The 14,684-nt window shown below is 44.1% G+C and overlaps 1 protein-coding gene across 2 annotated transcripts in view; it reads left to right on the forward strand.

Moving 5' to 3' along the window:
* Positions 1 to 14,684, forward strand: part of KCNH1 (potassium voltage-gated channel subfamily H member 1) — a 462,687-nt gene that overhangs the window by 366,433 nt on the left and 81,570 nt on the right. The window lies entirely within an intron of this gene.

Raw genomic sequence — 14,684 nt, forward strand, 5'->3', positions numbered from 1 at the left:
TACACTGAAGTGTCTCTCTAAACACTCCAACCAAGCATTAATATTCATATAGCTGTTCCATCAGCCGAAGCAATTATATTAAATCCACACTCCCAGCAAGAATCTATCGTATGAATAATCTAGAACTTCAGAAATGCAAAACATTTGTGTCAGGTAATGCACACATTACTTGATTGAGACAGGGTGGGGGTGGGTACCAGGTTCTACTTCCTCATTCTGTTTTTATTTAAGCAACTTCAAAAATTGGTTTGCCTTCTCTGAAGACACTGGTAGTTAGGAGAGTTAATAGATCTTTCTAAAGGAAATTCTTATAACTTTAGTGTCCAGACAGAGGGGACTGGTTAAATTTAAAAAAATATGGTAAATCAAGGCTGTTGTTATGATGATGGTATAAATAGTTTTATCAGGATGCAAAATGTCTTAAATATAATGTTAAGTGGAGGAAAAACAGAGTTACTGTATGTGCAGTAACCTCAACTACATAAAAATGCATTTGTAAACAGAAGGAAGATGGAAAGTGTACCAAAATGTTCATCAAAGTTTTCTAGGTGGTGGCCTTAAGAGCCAATATTTTCTATTTTTCAGTACATTTCAGTCAGCTGCTGCAGTGCACATGTAGTCTTTTATAAACAAGAAGGGGGAAAAAAATCAAGTCAATTTGCAATTCTTATCTGTAGTGATCTTGGAAAATTATCACCTGCCTCCAGTGAAAGATTTGTGATCTGTTTACTTAGTAGAGAGACGTTCAGCTAATTTAATTTTATCTAATTGCAGTTGTGGAGAATATAAGGAGAGTGTCATGATGTTTCCAAGCCATTGCTTTAATTTAACCAGTGGTGAGTGAGCCCCGTTCAAACAGAGATGCCAGCATCGTTTGCTCATGTTTAGTATAGTCTCTACAAGGAAGGCTGGTGACCCACATTTGAGTGGAATTTTAATTCCTTTAAGCAGAGCCTTTGTATGATGGAGTAATTTCTAACGTTCATTATCTTTACATCTTCATTTTAAATTCGCCTATAAATTTTTCAGCTTAGCATTAAGCTGGATCAGAGTGAATTACGGGACTATTTCTGAACAGGTCAACAAATTCCTTCTTGAGCCGGGCTGACAATATAGCTACCCGAGGACACCTGGGTTCTTGCACTCAGGCTGGGGACCAATCTTCTCCTCAAAGCCTCCATCCTAAGACAGTCTGAGTCTTTTACACCCTGGCCCACCTTACCATGTTCCACTCAGACCCGTCTTTTCACTGATGTGTTGATTTATTCATTCCATAAACATGCCAGGTGTAGTCTAGGGATTGAAGATACAATGGTGAACCAGACAGATACACCTGGGATAGAGCTAATGGTCTTATCACAGAGACAGACAAGTAAATATGTAGTTTTATAATATAGTATGCCAAGAGTTGTAATAGGAGTAAGAACAGGATGCTACGGAAGCTTATAAAATAGGCATCTAATCCAGCCTGGCCAAGAGAAATCAAGGAAGCTTCCCAGCAGAGATGGTATCTGAGCTGAGATTTGTATGAGGGACTGAATTCTACCACATGGAGCAGTGGTGGTGGGGTTTGGGATAGGGGATTAAAGAGAAAGTCTTCGAGGCAGAGGGGATGGCATCTTCAAAGCCTTAAAAGCAGAAGAGTGACATTTGTGTTTAGAAAGGTTATCCTGGATCCTGTGGATAGAGGGCAGGAAGACCACCAAGGACAATGCTAAGAGATGAGAGTAGCTTGAAGACTTAATGTCAGTAGAAAGGAAGTAGACAAATTTAGGAGGTATTTGATGGATAAAATTATCAGAGTTTGGTCCTTTATTGGATTCAGAGAAGAGCAAAAGGGTTAAATCCAGAATGACTCGGACAATTTTGTTGTCTGAATGGGGAACACTGGAGGGTGGGTAGGCTTACCTGGGAGTGGGACCAGTTCCATTTGGGGATTTGCGGGTTTGAAGTAAGTGAATGAATCCATTGTGAGATTCTAGACTCAGAAGAGAGACCTAGGCTTGAGGTATGAACATGAGGACCATCATGATCCAGGTGACAGTTAAAGCTGGGGGAAGACTGAGAAAAATCCAAGGAGAAATAGGAGGGTAAGAAGCAGTGAGGTCTAGGTTGGTGGGTTCGGGCCCTGTATTGGGCTCTTCACTGGTGGTGCAGATTCTCTCTCTCCTTCTCATAACCCTGCGTGCTCATGCTCTTCTCTCTCCCTCTCTAAATAAATAAATAACATTACAAAAAAAAGAAGCAACGAGGTCTAGAGCAGAGCCCCAAGGAATGCTAGTTTATCTGGGACATGTAGAGGAACCTGAGATGGATGGCCAACAGGGGAGGGTGGGATATCACAAAAGACGGGAGAGAGGGAAGGAACATTTTCAACTGATACAGAACCAAATTTCACTGACTGGAAGATGCTATGGATTGTAAGACATGCCAATATTTTATGGCCCACTAGGACATAATGCTGGCAATTAAATGGTGATATGTCATTGATTATAAGACACAGTCTGATTTCAAACATAAAAAATGCTAGACAACTTAAATATATACTAGAATCCAAGAACTAGAATACGTTGAGGACTAAAATACATCTGTTAGATGTATCAGGAAAAGAGCTATTATTGACTATGGTGCGAGTATCATTAGTGGGGTTTGGGGTCAGAAGCAAGATTAGAGTAGCTTGAGGAATGGAGAGAGATGGCTGTTAGTTCCAGGATGCTTCATAAATTGCAAAGATCTTCCAGAGTTCTGAACCAAGAGAGACACAGCAAGTAAGATAGACGCCAGTCCAAGTATCACTTTTTTTTTCCTGATTAAGCTAATATCAGAGAATATGCTTTGTATCTGTGTCCAAGAAGGCTTCCCAATAGTACGCCCCAGAATTAGGCCTACCCTGGTGCTGATCAGCACAAGCCTACCCCCATGAGGGTCTGCCTGGCAAATCTCACGGCCTGGAGGCGCAGAGAAGGCAGGCAGATCTTGAAGAGACCAACGGGCTACCAACATGCAGATTCTCCTTCCAAACCCATCACTCAGAGGAGGAGAAGAGAGAGGCCAAGAGTGGGATGCATCTGGAGTTGCCTTTATGGAAGGGGGAGTGTAGAGACAGTATAAATAACATTATCAAGAAATTGAGCCATAAAAGAAAGGAAAACATAGCCCAGACCAGCTAACTGCATTTCCAGCCATCCAGCTTCCCATTTAGAAAAATTGCCCATCTCATTCCTGTGTCTCAATTCTCTTGCCTCACCATAGAAGGCCAGATCCTTTCTCATTTTTCTCCATGAGATCTCCATGGTCTTGTCTAAGATAACCTCCGACATATGTTGGGATTATGTTTTTTTAATGTAATTATTTTATTTTATTTTTATTTTATTTTTTTTTATTTAAATGCAAGTTAGTTAACATATCATGTAATAATGGTTTCAGGAGCAGAATTTAGTGATTCATCACCTACAAATAACACCCAGTGCTCATCCCAGCAAGTACCTTCCTTAATGCCCATCACCCATCTAGCCCATCCCCCTACCCACCTCCCATCCAGCAACCCTCAGTTTGTTCTCTGTATTTAAGAATTTCTTATGGTTCGCTTCCTTCTCTGTTTTTATATTATTTTTCCTTCACTTCCCCTATGTTTATCTGTTGTTTCTTAAATGCCACATATAAGTGAGATCTTCTATTTGTCTTTCTCTGACTGACTTGTTTCACTTAGCATAATACATTCTAGTTCCATCCATGTTGTTGCAAATGGCAAGATTTTGTTCTTTTTTAAAAATGTTTATTTTTGGGAGAGTGAGTGCGCAAGCATGCATGCATGTGTGTGTGAGTGGGGGAGGGGCAAAGGGAGAGAACAGAGGACCCAAAGCAGGCTCCATGCTGACAGCAGTGAGCCCTGTGCGAGCTCGAACTCACGAACTGTGAGATCATGACCTGAGCCCAAGTCTAGTGCTCAACCAACTGAGCCACCAGGTGCCCCAAGATTTCATTCTTTTTTTTGTTTTGTTTTGTTTTGTTTTGTTTTGTTTTGTTTTGTTTTAATTTTTTTCAACGTTTTTTATTTATTTTTGGGACAGAGAGAGACAGAGCATGAACGGGGGAGGGGCAGAGAGAGAGGGAGACACAGAATCGGAAACAGGCTCCAGGCTCCGAGCCATCAGCCCAGAGCCTGACGCGGGGCTCGAACTCACGGACCGCGAGATCGTGGCCTGGCTGAAGTCGGACGCTTAACCGACTGCGCCACCCAGGCGCCCCAAGATTTCATTCTTTTTGATCACTGAGTAATATTCCAATGTATATGTATATACCACATCTTCTTTATCCATTCATCAGTCGATGGACATTTGGGCTCTTTCCATACTTTGGCTATTGTTGATAGTGCCGCTATAAACATTGGGGTGCATTTGCCCTTCAAATTAGCATTTTTGTATCCTTTGGATAAATGCCCAGTAGTGCAGTTGCTAAGTCAGAGGGTAGTTCTATTATTTTTTTTTAATTTTTTTTTAACGTTTATTTATTTTTGAGACAGAGACAGAGTGTGAACAGGGGAGGGGCAGAGAGAGAGGGAGACACAGAATCTGAAACAGGCTCCAGGCTCTGAGCTGTCAGCACAGAGCCTGACGCGGGGCTCGAACTCACAGACCGTGAGATCTTGACCTGAGCCGAAGTCGGATGCTTAACCGACTGAGCCACCCAGGTGCCCCTATTATTAATTTTTTGAGGAGCCTCCATACTTTTTTCCAGACTGGCAGCACCAGTTTGCATTCCCACCAGCAGCGCAAAAGGGTTCCCCTTTCTCCACATCCTCGCCAACATCTGTTGTTGTCCGAGTTGTTAATTTTAGCCATTCTGATGGGTGTAACAGTCTTGGTATTATGTGTTTATCTGTTATACTTCACTGTTACACACTTGTAGGTGTTGTCTCCTCACAGTCCAAGCCCCTTGTAGAGACCATGTCTTTTCCTTGTTATAACACCCCCTTCATCACTGGGACACTGCCTGGTCCATGATAGGTAGGGCTCAGATTGTTGCACTGGATTGGATTGTGTGCAAAGAGACACCATCTGGGGTAAGATGGGGGTAAGGTGTAACCCCATTTTGGGGCGCTCCCAATCTAATAGCTGCCTGGGAGAGAGAGTCAGACAGTTCACATTGGACCTGGCATATGACATTGGACTGCCACAGTTCCTGTGTGGGTTCCATTGACCAGGTTATATGGCTGATCCACACCAGCATCCTGTCTCTGATACAGAGATGGTTTGCTGAAGAGCATAATGATTGCTGTCCTTTGTACTAACTTCATAAGAAGGCAAATGATCCTTCAACATCTCTGAGCTCTCCTGACAACACCTAAAATGAGACCAAACCTTTCTAGAATGAGATGCACCTCTGAGAATGGGGTGACGTGCGTGCTTGTACCTGGAGCCTAGGCCTCCTGAACATCTCCAGGCCCTGCTTTCTTTGTTGGCAAAAGAAATCCAATAGAATTTGTTGGCTCAGCACCCAACCCCACACCACAATCAGATAAGACCTAGCACTTAAAGCTAAGGCTTTATTCCTAGTAGTATATTTTCACAACTTGGACGGGAAAGCAAATTGATGAGGTTTCCACTATGCCTGTTTGTATTTGATGTTCCTTCTCACTTCTCTAAACCATCGCAGATGAAGCAGAGGTCACAGACTGCCAGCAGCATTTGTTTTTTCAGTAAGAGCAAAAAGAAGGGCATTGTGGCTTCATTACAGATAAAAGAAGGCAGCGTTTACAAGGTACCAAAACTTTACTTATCTAGTCTTCCCCGTGGTCTCTGATGACCCAAGGGAAATAACCATAGATACACGTGGGAGGATTAAGTATTCCAAAATAAGCTGGAAAATCTATACTTCATCATCTTTGGAGTAAGACACATGGCGGGGGGGGGGGTGCCTGTGGCAGCATCCCTGGCTGGTGTCTGGCCTGGTACACGGTGAGTTTTCAGCAGATCCTGGCCCGCTGGCCACACAGTCAGGGCTGGTCTGGGAAGTGGGTGGGTATCACCAAGGTATTTAGCTGAAGTCATTGGAGCTTTTGCCCTGAATGTGCTTCCAGAGCTCCATTGTCATGTGACTGCCCAATCCTTTAGACACGTGGAAGCCCACACTTTTCCCTACAGCAGGTGGAGAAAGCAGGTGTGGATATACCTTCCCCATAGAACTCAACACATTGTACTGCCCCACTGGATGGTGTCGTGGACTCCTGAATTGGCTAGGATGTGGGTTTAGCTACTCCAACAGAAAAACCCAAGGTAACAGAAGCTTAGACAAGACAGAAACTTGTCTTTCTCTCATTCAGCAGTCCAGTATAGAAGGGCTAGCATGTCAACCTCATGGTGTTGGGCACCCTGCTTCCTTCTTGCCTGTTGCTTCATCCTAACTGGGTTGTCACCATGGCCTCCTGGTCCAAGAGAGCTCACATCCTTGTTCCAGCCACGAGGAAGGGAGGAGAGGGGAAGGGAAGACCCTAGATGTCGCACACATCCTCTCTGCAACCCCAGAGGTTTAACCAGAACTTGGACAAATGTCCACACCTAGATGCAGTGCAGCTTTTAATTCTGGTCATGTTTGTGTCCAGCTACCAGTCATGGCTTCCATTACCATAAGAGGACAGAACTGGTTTTGGAGAACACTTAGATTCGTAGGCCATAGCTCCTTAAAGTCAAAGCTGTCTTTGATATATCCTTTTTCCCATCACCTTGCATGGTGCCTGATCAAGGTGGATCCCCTTAATTGTTGACTGGAAAAGAGGGTTGTTTGAAGGACGGAATGCAGAGGACAACCCACTGGGAGCATTGTGGAGACTCTCCTAGCATGGAGACCACATGGCAGCTTGGGAAAAGCCTGTGGAGTCACAGGCAATTATTTAACCTCTCCGGAGCTCACTTTCCTCTCTTTAAAATGGGCCTGGTGATCCCTGTGGAATTTGCTTCTTGGGGCCATTAAGAAAACTCTTCTTTTATTGTGTCTGCTATTTACTGAGCACCTACTGTGTTCCAAGCACAGGCTAGGGCTTTGTTCACATTAATTACATGTAAACCACCCAACAACCCTATGAGGTGGGTATTATTATCCACATTTTTTAGCTGGGTAGGTTGAGACTGGGTGGGGTTTAGTAAGGTGCCCAGTGCCATTGGTTTATGTATGTACCTAACAGCTGTTGAGTGCCTGCTGTGTGCCAGAGCCATTGCTGGGGATGTGGTGATTCCAGGTAGGAAGAATGTTTCCAGAGTACAGAGGGTACACATGATAGGGAGCCGCTCTGACCATGGTCAGGGAGGAGGTTGGGGAGTGTTTGGAAGCTTGAGCAGGAGTTATCCAGACTAGGGAGCACCGTGGAGGTCTGAGGTGGTGCTGGCAAGGCCCTGAGGTGAGGAGGGAGCCAGACATGGAGGGACCATAAGAGCTGCCGTGTGGCCGGAAGGCAGAGAGTGAGCAAAAGAGGTGGCAGGAGCCCCCTCAAGCTCCTAGTCGGGCAGTCTGACCTGTCTGGCCCTGAGGCTTGTGTTGAGAGAGGATCATAAAATGCTTGGAAAACACGCTGAGGGCAGCACCAGGGGGCAGGGCTCGGCAATTTCTCTTTGTGTCTTCAAGATGTTTGGGACCAAACAGGGGACCTAGAGGTCACATGGCTGCCTTATATGATGAATCTAGGACCTCTGAGAACTGCCCTTGTCCCCGTCCTCATCCTCGTCCTCTTGGGCCGTACAGTCCAGTGGTGTGCACACAGTCTGCTCAGAGCTTGCCTGGAAGTATTTGTCCAGCCTGTCTTCCATGTCTCATAAGCAGAATTATTCCTAGGGCGGGAGACGGCAATGCCAGTCACCATCCTGATGAAGTGAGTGACAAGACACCTCTGGTCTCGAAATGGCTTGAGGGCAGAGGACCTCCTGATACTCCAGACAGGAGGAATATAGACAGTAGGGTGAGCTGAGGGGGCTGGCCCTCACCGCACCCCATGTTCTGGCACCTCTCTCAGCACCCTCAGCGTGGCTCCCAACAGCGTCATGAATCCAGGTCTTTAAATATTGATTAAGCAAGTTGGTGTCACCCACTCAGTGTACAGAGTATGCAAGATGCTTAGGTGAGTTTGCAGCTGAATGAGGAGACCAGGCACTTTCCTCAAAGGATTACAAGGTATACTGGCAACACTCACCTGTAGAGTTAGTCTTGCTAAAGGGTCATATGCAGTGCCTCAGGGCCTTTGTATGTGCTGTTTCCCCTCCCTGGACTCATCTCTGTACTACATCTTTATGCTGGTTAACTGTTCTCAGCTCAGACATCACATCTCCTTGAAAGCCTTTCCTCACCCCATGAGTTTGAACTGGACACCCCTCCTACATGCTATGCTGTCCTGTCATGTTAGAATTAGGCACTCAGCCCTGATATGTTATAGTCACTGGGGTCTCTGTCTCTCACTACATCATGTCTATTGTCCCCCTACCATACCTCAGCTTCTAGAACAGTGCCTGCCAAAAGTTGCATGAATGACTGAATGAGTTCTTTCTAATTAGTTTGGGTCTAGAAATGCTTGGTGATTTTATTTTATTTATTTTTTATTTTTTATTTTTCCAATATATGAAATTTATTGTCAAATTGGTTTCCATACAACACCCAGTGCTCATCCCAGAAGGTGCCCTCCTCAATACCCATCCCCCACCCTCCCCTCCCTCCCACCCCCCATCAACCCTCAGTTTGTTCTCAGTTTTTAACAGTCTCTTATGCTTTGGCTCTCTCCCACTCTAACCTCTTTTTTTTTTTTTTTTCCTTCCCCTCCCCCATGGGTTTCTTTTAAGTTTCTCAGGATCCACGTAAGAGTGAAAACATATGGTATCTGTCTTTCTCTGTATGGCTTATTTCACTTAGCATCACACTCTCCAGTTCCATCCACGTTGCTACAAAAGGCCATATTTCATTCTTTCTCATTGCCACGTAGTATTCCCTTGTATATATAAACCACAATTTCTTTATCCATTCATCAGTTGATGGACATTTAGGCTCTTTCCATAATTTGGCTATTGTTGAGAGTGCTGCTATAAACATTGGGGTACAAGTGCCCCTATGCATCAGTACTCTTGTACCCCTTGGGTAAATTCCTAGCAGTGCTATTGCTGGGTCATAGGGTAGGTCTATTTTTAATTTTCTGAGGAACCTGCACCCTGTTTTCCAGAGCGGCTGCACCAATTTGCATTCCCACCAACAGTGCAAGAGGGTTCCCGTTTCTCCACATCCTCTCCAGCATCTACAGACTCCTGATTTGTTCATTTTGGCCACTCTGACTGGCGTGAGGTGATATCTGAGTGTGGTTTTGATTTGTATTTCCCTGATAAGGAGCGACGTTGAACATCTTTTCATGTGCCTGTTGGCCATCCGGATGTCTTCTTTAGAGAAGTGTCTATTCATGTTTTCTGCCCATTTCTTCACTGGGTTATTTGTTTTTTGGGTGTGGAGTTTGGTGAGCTCTTTATAGATTTTGGATACTAGCCCTTTGTCCGATATGTCATTTGCAAATATCTTTTCCCATTCCGTTGGTTGCCTTTTAGTTTTGTTGGTTGTTTCCTTTGCTGTGCAGAAGCTTTTTATCTTCATAAGGTCCCAGTAATTCACTTATGCTTTTAATTCCCTTGCCTTTGGGGATGTGTCGAGTAAGAGATTGCTACGGCTGAGGTCAGAGAGGTCTTTTCCTGCTTTCTCCTCTAGGGTTTTAATGGTTTCCTGCCTCACATTCAGGTCCTTTATCCATTTTGGGTTTATTTTTGTGAATGGTGTGAGAAAGTGGTCTAGTTTCAACCTTCTGCATGTTGCTGTCCAGTTCTCCCAGCACCATTTTTTAAAGAGACTGTCTTTTTTCCATTGGATGTTCTTTCCTGCTTTGTCAAAGACGAGTTGGCCATACATTTGTGGGTCTAGTTCTGGGGTTTCTATTCTATTCCATTGGTCTATGTGTCTGTTTTTGTGCCAATACCATGCTGTCTTGATGATTACAGCTTTTAGAAATGCTTGGTGATTTTAGAAGCAGACAATCAAGTATACGGCAAAATTATGTTTTGCTACTATAGGTTACCATTATGAGTGGTCCTTCTAAGACTACACAGTAGGGAAAAGTGAAACAGCTGGAAATTTCAGTGTTGCTCTGACCCCTAGGGCCTGCTAAACTCAGCCTGTGTTTGAATAAACAGGGCCTTGGGGTGCCTGGGTGGTTCAGTCGGTTAAATGTCTCTTGACTTTGGCTCAGGTCATGATCTTGCGGTTCTTAAGTTTGAGCCCCACATTGGGCTCTGTGCTGGCAGTGTGGAGCCTGCTTGTGTTTCTGTCCCACTCTCTCTCTGACCCACCCCACTTTCTCACTATCTCCTCTCAAAATAAAATGAAAGTAATACTTAAAAAATATTAAAAATAATAATAAACAAACAAACAGGGCCTTTCTGAAGGGTTTCAAACTCAATTGTCAGTTTCAGAGCCGAATTGCTTTCCTGTGACTGTTTAACATTCGAGTAGGCTTTTGATCCTCCCAAGGACCCAGTTCCAGCACCGCTAGCATTTGCCCTGGTCACCCCTCCCTGTGTGCCCACCTTCCATGCCCCTCCAAACTTCCTCACGTGGCTGTTCCAGCCTCTGCCCATCATTAAGACCAATTATCTACAGGGTCTTGGTTTTCTCCTGGGCTCCTCGCAGAGACCTGCCCTCCCTCTCCCTGTGCCTCCTCAGTCCTGTGTCCCACCTCCCACCTGTGTTTTATGAATGTTCTTCTGTCCCGCGTCTGTACCCTATGGGGCTGTTTGTGTCCACTGCAAAAGTGGAGGTACAGTGAAGACAGCTGCACTGAAGGGGTGGGAGGGGGAGGAGGATTAATTATCACAGGGATGTTTGCTTGGAGTTTTTAATTAGACTGTCCTGCCTTACTTCCCCTCTTCATGCCTTTTTCTTTTCCCTAGCTCGGAACTTCCACTTAGAATGTATTTTAGAAATTTGGAACACTTAGGTTTTAACATTCTGCACCCAGGGCCTCAGTGGAATAAGTAAACCAATAAGCTGATTGTCTCAAGTAGTTTGATTGCCAAGTGCACTGGGGTAACTTTTGTTCTTCAGTGAATGATCATTTCACGCTAGGGAACAAGGGATGAATGTGAGTGTAGGGCTTGTCCAGCCTTCCTGATTCCTAACCCTGACCTGGGAAGTCATTATTCCCAGAGCTGTGTGTCGCTTACAAGCAGCCTGCCAAATGCTCTGTATCCTTCCTTTTGACAGTTTCCCCCAGTGACATGTGTCATAAATACATTTCTCATTTGCCAGAATAGGTTTGGGTTTGTTTTGAATCTGACGGGTCCTCCGACACCACATTCTTAAATCTCACTAACAGATCATTTATACCAAAAATGCTGCCTTGACAGGAAGAAAGATTGTATGATTTTCAATGTGGGTTGAAAATCAAATCCAAGTTCTAACAACACTGAGACTTCCTGGACCCTACAGATTAATCGTGATTATCTTACCGTGAAATACTTTGGGTAGTAGGAACTACTCTCTACTTATTGTTTCTGTCAAACCTTTGATTGGAAAAGTTTTCACAGTAGGCATGTTGTCATTTCTAAAGATGCTTATAAATTTCATGGTGTGTTTCAACCATAAGATGGTTGTCCTTTGTTTTAGGCAATAAGTGTGCCCCTGAAGAGTCATTTATAAACGGAATTTTTACAGATAAGTTCATATGTTGAATACACATGAGCAGCTATTATTTTACTTTCTGGGTTCTTTTATAATTGGAAAAACTACTCCAAACTTGTTTGAGAAGTGTAATGCTCACACATTAGATTTTGTTTAAATGAAGGACAATTGGGGCGCCTGGGTGGCTCAGTCGGTTGAGCGTCCGACTTGGGCTCAGGTCATGATCTCACGGTTCATGAGTTTGGGCCCCACGTTGGGCTCTGTGCTGACAGCTCAGAGCCTGGAGCCTGCTTCGGATTCTGTGTCTCCCTCTCTCTCTGCCCCTCCCCTGCTCATGCTCTGTCTCTCTCTCTCTCTTTCTCTCTCTCTCAAAATAATAAATAAACATTTAAAAAATTAAGAAAAAATAAATGAAGGACAAATGACCCTTACATAAGGTGAGGGTTAGGGGTGCTGACACTCTGTACAGTTGAAAATCCACGTATAATAGGGGCATCTGGGTGGCTTAGTTGCTTAAGAGTCCGACTTCAGCTCAGGTCATGATCTCGCAGTTTGTGGGTTCGAGCCCTACATTGGGCTCTATGCTGACAGCTCAGAGCCTGGAGCCTGCTTCAGATTCTGTGTCTTCCTCTCTCTCTGCCCCTCCCCTGCTCTCACTCTGGCTCTCTCTCAAAAATAAATAAACATTAAAAAATTAAAAAAAAAAACGAAAATCCATGTACAACTTTTAACTCCCACCAAACTTAACTACTAATAGCCTACTGTTGACCAGAAGTCTTACTGATAAAATAGTCAATTAACATGTAATACATATAGGATGGATTTTCTATCTTATATGTATAATATACTGTGTTATTACAATAAAGTAAACCAGAGAAAAGAAAATGTTATCAAGAAAATCATAAGGAAGAGAAAATACATTTTTGGTGGCATACTGTATTTATTGGACAAAATCCACATGTAAGTGGTCCTGTGCAGTTCAAACCCATGTTGTTCAAGGGTCAGCTATAATCTTAATGAGAATCAGATGGTATTACCAATGATCTTGTACTCTCAATTGTTCTGGCTTAGTTATACCACATCTCATCCCAATAGGAGATACAAGATTTGTAAATTCTACATTTTCGCACTGATACACAAAAGACTCAGGAAAATCTGCTCCTGTGAGAGCCACTCCTTGCTCTTTCTTGTCTCATTCTTTCAGGGAGGGATGTGGGGTGCTGCCAGCTCAGAGTTGGGGGTGATTTGTGATGTTTTGCTGAAATATTAAGTAACTTACTAAGTAATTTCTCACAGGCTTCTCAGCCCAGAGCTCCACAATTCTGTGTGTTCTCGTTACCTATTTCTGCATAAACTTCCCCCAAATTTAGTGGTGTAAGGAATTTGTTACTGTTTCTCACCATTCTGTGGGTTGTTTAGCCCAGCTGGTTGGTTCTGACTTGGGCTTTCTGCATGTGGCCCGCACACCAGTGTTGGCTGGGGCGGGCATCCGAAGGCTTGATTGGTCTGATGGGCCAGCCGGGATGGCTTATTTAAGTGACTGACAGAGGCTGGCTGTCAGCAGAGAGCTCAGCTGGGCTGTCCACCAGAGCACTGATATGTGACCTCTTGCATGGCTTATTCTTCTCAAAACGTGGTGGTTGGGTTCCAAGAATGGGCATCCTAAGAGTAAGTGTTCCAGGACACCCAGGCTGAAGCTGCAAGGCTTCTTATGATCTTGCCTTAAAGTCCCAGTCACTTCTGTCACACTCAAGACAAGGGACTAAGACAAGTTGAGAATCAAGGGGAAGGAAATTAGGGCTTGCCTCTTGATGTAAGTTGCAGCCTACAGATGGGGTCCATTTTTTGACTGTCTACCATACTGCATGTTGGAAGAGCTCTCTCTAGAAGAATAAGATTACATAAAAATGAAAGGCATGGGAGGCATTGCAGCACAGTGAGGGGGGGGGGGGCAGTTGTAGAATGTTTGCTATGCATGAACTAATGGCCAGCCTTGTTGGTTAGAACTCAGTACCAGGAAGCACACACTGAATGAGCCCATCTCCATGGAAGCTGGTAGCATCCCACAGAGAGAAGCATTCCCATGCAGTGGCCCCCACCCCAAAGTAACCCCCTCATAGTACAGATGATTGAAAAACACCTGGGAAGGGAATTGAACTAGCACAGTTTTAAAAGCACTTTTATCTAAAAATTTTTATCTACATCCTCATGCATGTGTCTTGTTGATACTGAGTCTGTAAAATGATTTTCATAAATCAGAAGTATACATTGCCACACAAACACATAGGAAACTGTGAAGTAATGTGTCTAGTGCACTTGATTTCCAGCTCATGCTGTGGAGGTGCTTGGAGAAGGCTGTGCCCCTGGAGTACCTTATATATAAGAATGGATACTTTGGCATTTGAGAAAAGATCTAGTTCTGTCCAGGTGCTTGGGAGTCTAATTGCCTCCTTGGCCTGAATGAGGAAAACACTTGCCTGTTAATCATATGGAGTCATGGGTACCCAGGTTCCTGCAGAGAAGTGTGGCTGGTCTGGATACATAGGCCAACAACCCTTGAGGGTTGTGAGAGTTACTCTCTACCCTCGTAGCCTTGTTTATTGCCCCCAGAATAGTCCTCTCCAGCTCCCTGAAGATTCAAATTTGTGTTTATCTGTGCTGAAAATTTAGAGGCAAGATAAACAACATTTCAAGCCATTTATAACCAGAGGCTGTGCTGGCAAGGGATTGGGCTTTCCATTAGACATATGTCAAAATGTTGGACTTTGGGAAAGATAGGGAGAATATCCCTAGATGTGAAAAGCAGGTGATTAAAAGAGATTGATACAAGTTTGATCCAGAAGATGGTTATGTGGGATTAGTACTCTGTTGACTTACTAAATATCCTCTTGTGGAATGCCAGGCATGGAGGGTCCTGGAGATGCCAAGTGTATGGGGCCCATGTTTTTATACTAGCAGGAGGGCCTTTGGCAAGGGTGAGGAACATGGAAGGAGGT

The sequence above is a fragment of the Panthera leo genome, chromosome F3 (assembly GCF_018350215.1).
Source record: "Panthera leo isolate Ple1 chromosome F3, P.leo_Ple1_pat1.1, whole genome shotgun sequence".
NCBI classification, from domain to species: Eukaryota; Metazoa; Chordata; class Mammalia; order Carnivora; family Felidae; genus Panthera; species Panthera leo.